Raw genomic sequence first — 7,500 nt, 5'->3', positions numbered from 1 at the left:
TCAGGCGGCGTCATAAATAAAAACATTATATAAATGGCATTCACTTCATTTATTTGGAAGTTCTAAGAAAAATTAAGTAGAACATTGGTAATTACAAAATCAACATATAACCAATACTTGGTAAGATTGCTGTCAATTCAAAAACTAACCTATACACAGATGTATAAATGCGTCTGTTTCTTCGTTATGATCAGAGAAAAACGTAAACAAAACATTGGTTGTCGTTTTTTATCGTGCTTTTTGGTGTGTTTAGGAAACGCATTATATAAAATCGCCTTTATTTTGATAATTCTGGATTTTCAATGACACAACAAAAGCTAGTCTATAGAGTGATGGTTTTGCTATTCACCAGTTGTCTTATACAATAGATGTGACAAACATTAAAATTTGTCTGTATTTTGGGTCGTGTTATAACGGGAAATATACGGTGTTTACACCCATCCTGGTTATAATTTTAACCTTTTTTCAAGTTGTTAGAATTTTAAAGTATATTAAATGTTTGATTTGTTTACAAGAACAATTTGATATTATAATGAAATATAGTATAGTACATAGAAAGTATTGGAAATGGGTGGTAAACACGTTTGAATAGGCAAGTTGCTGGTTGCCATGGCCTTAATGGAATTATTTCTGTTCGTTGTGTGTTTTGAAATATGCGATTTTCCATTGATACGAGGTCATTGATCGACCAAATTCTCGCATAATTCGGGACCCTACTGTATTTATAGGTATTATCTCTAAGCATGTATGCTTGTATCTCTAAGCAAAGCTGGAAGACTAGCCATTAAAACTTTTCAATGCGAGGTGGCAACGACTAGCCATTAAAACTTCTCAATGTGAGGTGGCAACTACCCAACCCACTAGTTAACTAGGAGGTGGGGGTTGCCAGCTACCCCTCAATCTCACACCAGGGTGTCTTAGCTACTTTTTCTTTTGGCTTTGAGGAGACTGCACTTGTCTGCTCTCTGCTCCCTGCTCCCTCAAAAGACTTTTAGTCATTGACCGTATTCTGATTCTTCGTTCTCTCAGGTGTGTGTGTGTGTATGTATGTATGTAGCTACTTCTTGCCGGATTTGTACAGGGCCTGAAGGGCGTGTTTACTGGACCTTCATTTCCTCTGTTGAGACTGACCCCCTTTCATTGTGTTCGGCCTGCAGAGGTCCCCGCTGTGACCAGGTAACACTTGCGAGGAGTGTAGTTAGTGGTCTGCTTTCCAGTGGGAAAGATTTGGATGTCGACGCAAGGAGTCCATATTCAGGGTCTTCCTCAAGTGTGAAAAAACCTCTTGACATCTTCCTTGACCCCTGGGTCTTTTCCTGAAGGTCGTGCTCGCTCGGTCTTTTCCAATGTTCTGTCAGGTATGAACGTAGACTAGCCAACTCCAGGACAACGTTGGGATTCAGGGATGATGCTTCTACCCCCAGAGAAGCTACTTTGCCCCTGCCCTCACAGGAATTCTGCTCTTTCGAATGTTTTACTAGTTTGGCCGTCACTGGAGGTTACAGGGTCACCTTCAAAGTACATCTTGGTAGAACTTATGCAGCAAAGGGCCCATAGAAGACCTCTGGCTTCCTCTGAAGTAGAAGTCCTTTCACCTGCCGGGGCTGTGATCGACACTTGTTTTCTACGATGCCTAATTCTTGCTTTCTGCGCCGGCTAGTCCTGTGTGCCGACAAACCAGCTTGCCTGCTCACCACCCCAAGGCCAACCTTTTACTGATAGAGTGCTCACCAACTCAGGACCGTAGTCCCCTCGCTCGTCCAGATGATCACCCTCGCCCTCCGTCGGGAAACACCGCTTCAGGGCCAGAGATTGATGATCATCTCGCCATTCACCTGCTCGTGAAGCCACTCTTCGGATCGCTGATCTCCAGCTCACGGTTGTTACTTGCCTGCTCGCCGTTCACCAGCTTCTGGACGCTCTGCAACTGCCTGCTGATCCCCAGCATGTGATTACTCGTCACCTCGTGATCGCTGCTCTCCAGCGTGGTGCTTGCCGTCTTGCTAGCTCGCCCTTCACCTTTTAGATGGTCTCCTGCCAGACACTCGCCAGCTCGCTACGTGCCATCTCCCTGCTCGCCAGCGTGCCTCTCTCCTGTTTGCCATTCGCTTTCATGTCAATCTCCAGCGCACCGAATGCCAGTGCACCGCCCACCTACGCATCTCTCCCATGCATCTCTCTCCCATACGTCTCGCCAACGTGTCGCTTGCCAACCCGTCCCATCCCAAAGCGTCCCTCGCCAACGCGTCCCTTCCCAATGCGTCCCTTGCCAAGGCTTCGCTAGTCAATTCGTCACTCACCAGCGCATCGCTCGCCTGCTCGTTGGACTCGTTCCCACGGGTCTCCTAGACATGATTACCATTATTCAGCACGCTCACCATCACCTGTGCATGATCTTGATGTTCCCATGTATGAATGGGTGACATTTGCACTTGATAGACTCGCTCCCACAAGCATTCACCATTCTACACCTCGACAGGCCAGGGACGAGACTCCCAGACTATTAGCAGAAGTTCTGGCGCAGCCTACACCTCGCCAGCAAGAGGCAAATATCATATTCCTTTCCTTTTGAGGTTAAGGAACCTCCAAATAGGTTTGCAGGTCTCCATCATTCCAGACCGGCTCCGGAAGATCACGCAAGAGGATTTTCAGATGCCTTTCCGAATTGACCAAGATAAGCGGCCCGCATCTCCTCGGCTCCAGGTACTGAGAGAGAGGTTTCCCCAAACAAGGGGTTGCCACCCGGAGGCCTCTCCAAGGACACTCCGGACCAGTTGATGGTGGGGAAACCACCATTGTGGCTAGACACCTTGGTCAAGATGGTCATGCTGGCTGTTGCAAAAGTTTGTTCCTCCAGCACAGCCTACCAGGCAGAAGAAAGCAGTAACTTTAATGCTAGGATCCTTTTGGAAAAGTCTGTATCCTAGGAGGAGATCTGGCCCTTTCAGGGCCTCGGACCCCCTGTTTTTTCTGTCTGGGGGAAGCCAACTCCCCTCCCGCTGACCTCTACCATCCTCGTTCAAGCCGAGGCTTTGGATCCCCTTGAGAGATCACCCTCGTGCCCAAGTTCCTGTCTTATTGATTTACTAACATTTCTAGAGGCCGTGTAATAGGGTTTTTTTTTAAATAACTCCTAAAATAACTGATGGATTTCCATGATATCAAAGCAGGGAGCGCTTCATACAATGGCCTAATTTTGGGAAATACTGTGCATTGCCAATTATGTTTCATTAACTTTTTTACTTAAGAAAATGAGGCTAAAGCCAGTCTTAGCCACCCACACATTCGCAAAAGTGATGACGTCCCTCAGTGACGTTGTTATAACGTTTCTTCCCCTGTACCTCCCATCCCCCGAATTGTTAAACACCTGTTTAACTCCATAGATAATTGTCATATGACCTACCCCAAGCAATACGAAATTCTTTGTCTGTAAAATTTCAGCATACCTGGTAATGTGATTCGTGACTTTAGACTTTACCTAAACACAAGACCAACCTTTTATATCTTACCCACTCACTTACATTGAAGATCAAGAATGAGACTTATGACAGTAGACGAAAGAAGCCATGCTAACCCTACACTTCGCACTTAGAGCGAGTGTTGGTAAAGGAATAGAAATGTAGTTTTCTTTAGGTTAAGCCGTAGGACTCATTCTTCCATGCAACACAGGTTACTCGATACATCAATTGCCAGGAAGAAAACGACAGAGAGCATTGTTTGATATAATTTATCATATCAATTTCACCAGAGAGAGTAGCTTAAATTTCTTAGAAGGTATACTTCTAAAAGATGTTTCATATAAGAGCATTGACATCGGCCATTTGATAAATTTTGAAATCATATATATATATATATACATATATATATATATATATATATATATATATATAATATATATATATATATATATATATATATATATATGTATATATGTATATATGTATATATATGTATATGTATATATATATATATATATATATATATATATATATATATATATATATGTATATATATATGTATATATATATATATATATATATATATATATGTATATATATGTATATATGTATATATATATATATATGTATGTATATATATATATGTATATATATATGTATATATATGTATATGTATATATATATGCATATATATATGTATATATATATATATATATATATATATATATATATATATATGTATATGTGTATATATATATATATATGTATATGTGTATATATATATATATGTATATGTGTATATATATATATATGTATATGTATATGTGTGTGTGTGTGTATATGTATATATGTGTGTGTGTGTGTGTGTGTATGGCTAGCAGTATATTGCAATATATCATGTACTTATTAAAGTCATACTTTTCTTACCGATTTATACTAATTTTCAGGCGGTTTCTTTCTTTCTCTCTGTTGTAAATGGTGAAGAGTTTCAGCGCAATTGTAGTTTTGCAATGGCGAGGACAAAGCAACATATTTGCCATGACTAAAGTCGAATCTATGTGAAATAGTTCAGAGCTGCTACTGCAACTGCTGCCGATGATTACCTTGGATGTACTAAAAGGTCTCTGAGGTAGGAGTCGAAGTCGGTGAAATTATTTCCGAATCCTGCTCCAGTCTTGCCCCAATAACATCATTCCTAATATACAACTCTCTCAAGGGAAAAAAAAATTATTTTCTATTTCTACTAATTATTTTTTTTTTATTTTTTATTTTATTTTATTTTTTAGTCGCAAATCTAAAATTTGTAGGAGTCCGAGTAGAATATCTCTCAGTGCGATTCCAAACCCCGGTTTTAAACCTCTTCTATTATGTTTGATAATTTGTGTTAACCATCTAATTATCTACCACCATAAAACATTTTATTGCTCTTCCGACTCATTTTATATGTGCAGTACACAGTCTTTCCTAACAGGGATTTACTCGGTAGCCTAATAACAATGGGAATGAAGGAAAGAAGGCAAGAAGGAAGGGGGGGGGGTTACTAGGATAGCCATAGGTGTAAACACCGAAGGAGGGTTGGGGGAACCTCTGCGTCACAGTTACGTGATTAAGTACCACTTCTTCGAAATGCTCTGAAGGAAGGGAAGAAGTTCCTCTTTTTTTTCTAAGAATAAATGGGTTAATTAAGCACATCTGTCAATTCATGGTACCACCAAAAATTAGGCCAATGTTTAAAACATTCATTGCTGTAGTTTCATGGAAATTCATAAGCCGGTTTGTTAGATATTTGGGAAAAACACTATTACACGGCCTCTGGAAACGATAGTAGGTAGTTTCTAGCCACTGGAAGACGAGGAACCTCTTGCTAGAGAGGTTCAGACCTTTTTGGTATGGAAGGAACCTTCCACATCTTTACTGGAGGAATATCTGCCGCCTCACAAAGACGAGCAGAAGGGAGTCAGAGTATGCCTTCTGGCAAGTTCTAGCATGCATTAGGGCCATCAATTGGTTTGCTGGCCTGGAGACTGCTCCTCAGGAGGGTAAAGATATAGTACTGGACCATGTCTATGGTACCCAACGACCACCAAAGGCCAGTGCACCTCTGCCCTGGTCGAAGGGTTTGATGGCAGCCAGAAACAAGATGTTCTAACAGATTGCTGGCTCTTCTAGCTTTTTTTCAAGTAGAGTTATCCTTCAGATGTGCTCCCACCTCCATTCGTCCAGCAGAGTAGATATTATGGACGAGCCTTTTTCGGCTTTGCCTTTTGATTCCTTCGTAGAGGCTCTGTCGAGGGGAGTCAACATTCGAGAGGCTTTCTGGGGTCTTGGCTTCTTTTTCACCGTCTTGAAACCCTAAACGTAGAAGGTGACGAAGTAGGCCGTGCAGGCTACTTGCGGCTAGATGTGTGGTTGGGATCAGTGGCCACCTTGTTAGAGCTAAGGATTGGTCCAAGGATTCTACAAAGAAGTCCATGAAGACTGGCACCATAGAATTCCTCACCCACCAGGTTGCCAACCTGTGGGTGAATGCATTTCTCAGGCGACGGGATGTGGTGACAGAAAAGTTCCACTGGCAGGCTCCCAAGGCTGAGGTCACCAAGTCCAGAAATTCCACCCTAGACTGCTCTGTGCTGTTCAAGCCGGAAGAGGTCACAAGGGCAGCCAACAAAGGAGAAAGTCCACCAAGGACTCCCTTCTTCATAGGCCCTTAACAGCCAGGTCCTACAGTAAGGGTTCACCACCTACCGGGAAGCAGTCACAGACCACCAAACCCTTGACCAGCAGGACAGCAGCGTCCTCCTAAAAGATGTCTAAACAGCCCTTTACTGCTAAAGACCCAAAGGGCTCCAAATCCTCTAGAGGATGTAAAGGTGGCAAAGGAAGTGGCAGAGGCCACTCCCACTAAGGAGGGCAATCCTCTCACCTGCCCATTGGAGGTGGCATGCCTGCAATGCCGCTGACAGAGGTGCCTATAGCACGGGGCCAATCCCTGGACATTTTTTGTAATTCGTTCAGGGTATGGCGTCCCATTCACTCAATCTCTCTCTACTGACTCGGGGTCCAGTCCCATTGAGCTCCTATGAGAAGATATCCGCAAAGTAGATGGCCCTCCTAGTCCAAACCATGTTGGAGAGGGGTGCTCTTCAACAGGTCCTTGACGGCTCGCCAGGCTTCTTCAGTTGACTTTTACCTGTGAAAAAGACTTCTTGAGGCTGGAGACCAGTCATTGATCTCTTGGCTCTGTACAAGTTTGTTCTTCAGACTCTGTTCAGAATGGACATGTCTACAAGTGGGAAGACCACAAGACTGCATGTGCACACTTGATCTCATGGACGAATACTTCCAAATCCCAGTCCATCCGTCTTCGAGGAAGTATCTATGGATCATACACTAGAACAGGCAATACCAGTTCAAGGTGCTGTGCTTCGGTCTTCCCCCAGCACCCAAAGTCTTCATGAAGTTGTTCACTCTAGTGTCATCTTAGGCTTACAGGATCGGCATTTGTCTCTTTAAGATACGTTGACGATTGACTAGTCCTACCAGAGTTGGTTGTTGCCCTTCTTCAGCACCGAGACAAACTACTCGAATTTTGTAAGGATCTGGGGATTGTGATAAACCTTGAAGTAATCACTGCTCCCCTCCTAGAAACTGGTATACCCATGTATGATTATAAACACTGAATCGCAGAAAGTGTTTCCGACAACTGAGTACACAGGCTGAGGAAGGTAGTAAGCCCAAATCTTAAAGGAGAAGAGCTTCCAGCCCATCAGTGGTTGTGTCTCCTAGGTCACCTAGCATCTCTGTCCCATCTAGTGCCCAACAACTGCCTCAGAATTTGATCTCTCCAATGGCAGCTGAAATCCAGGTGGGGTAAGCACACTGGCTCCCAGATAAGTTACCATGGGACTAGAGCAGCTAGTGAACCTTCAGTGGTGGGTGACAGACGAAAACCACCCTCAGAGGGACAGACCTTCTTGTCCCTCCCCCAGAGTTGATCATCTATACAGATGCATCAAACGAAGGGTGGGGAACCCACATTCTG

General features: G+C 43.2%; 1 protein-coding gene across 1 annotated transcript in view; it reads left to right on the top strand.

The window, feature by feature from the left end:
* The window catches only part of Pdcd4 (Programmed cell death 4), a 97,116-nt gene that overhangs the window by 14,136 nt on the left and 75,480 nt on the right, over positions 1-7,500 (top strand). The gene's annotated exons all lie outside the window — the stretch shown is intronic.

This window comes from Palaemon carinicauda, chromosome 4 (assembly GCF_036898095.1).
Source record: "Palaemon carinicauda isolate YSFRI2023 chromosome 4, ASM3689809v2, whole genome shotgun sequence".
Taxonomy (NCBI): domain Eukaryota; kingdom Metazoa; phylum Arthropoda; class Malacostraca; order Decapoda; family Palaemonidae; genus Palaemon; species Palaemon carinicauda.
The sequence above is the reverse complement of the archived record's forward strand: the minus strand, read 5'-3'. Positions and strand labels throughout refer to the sequence as shown.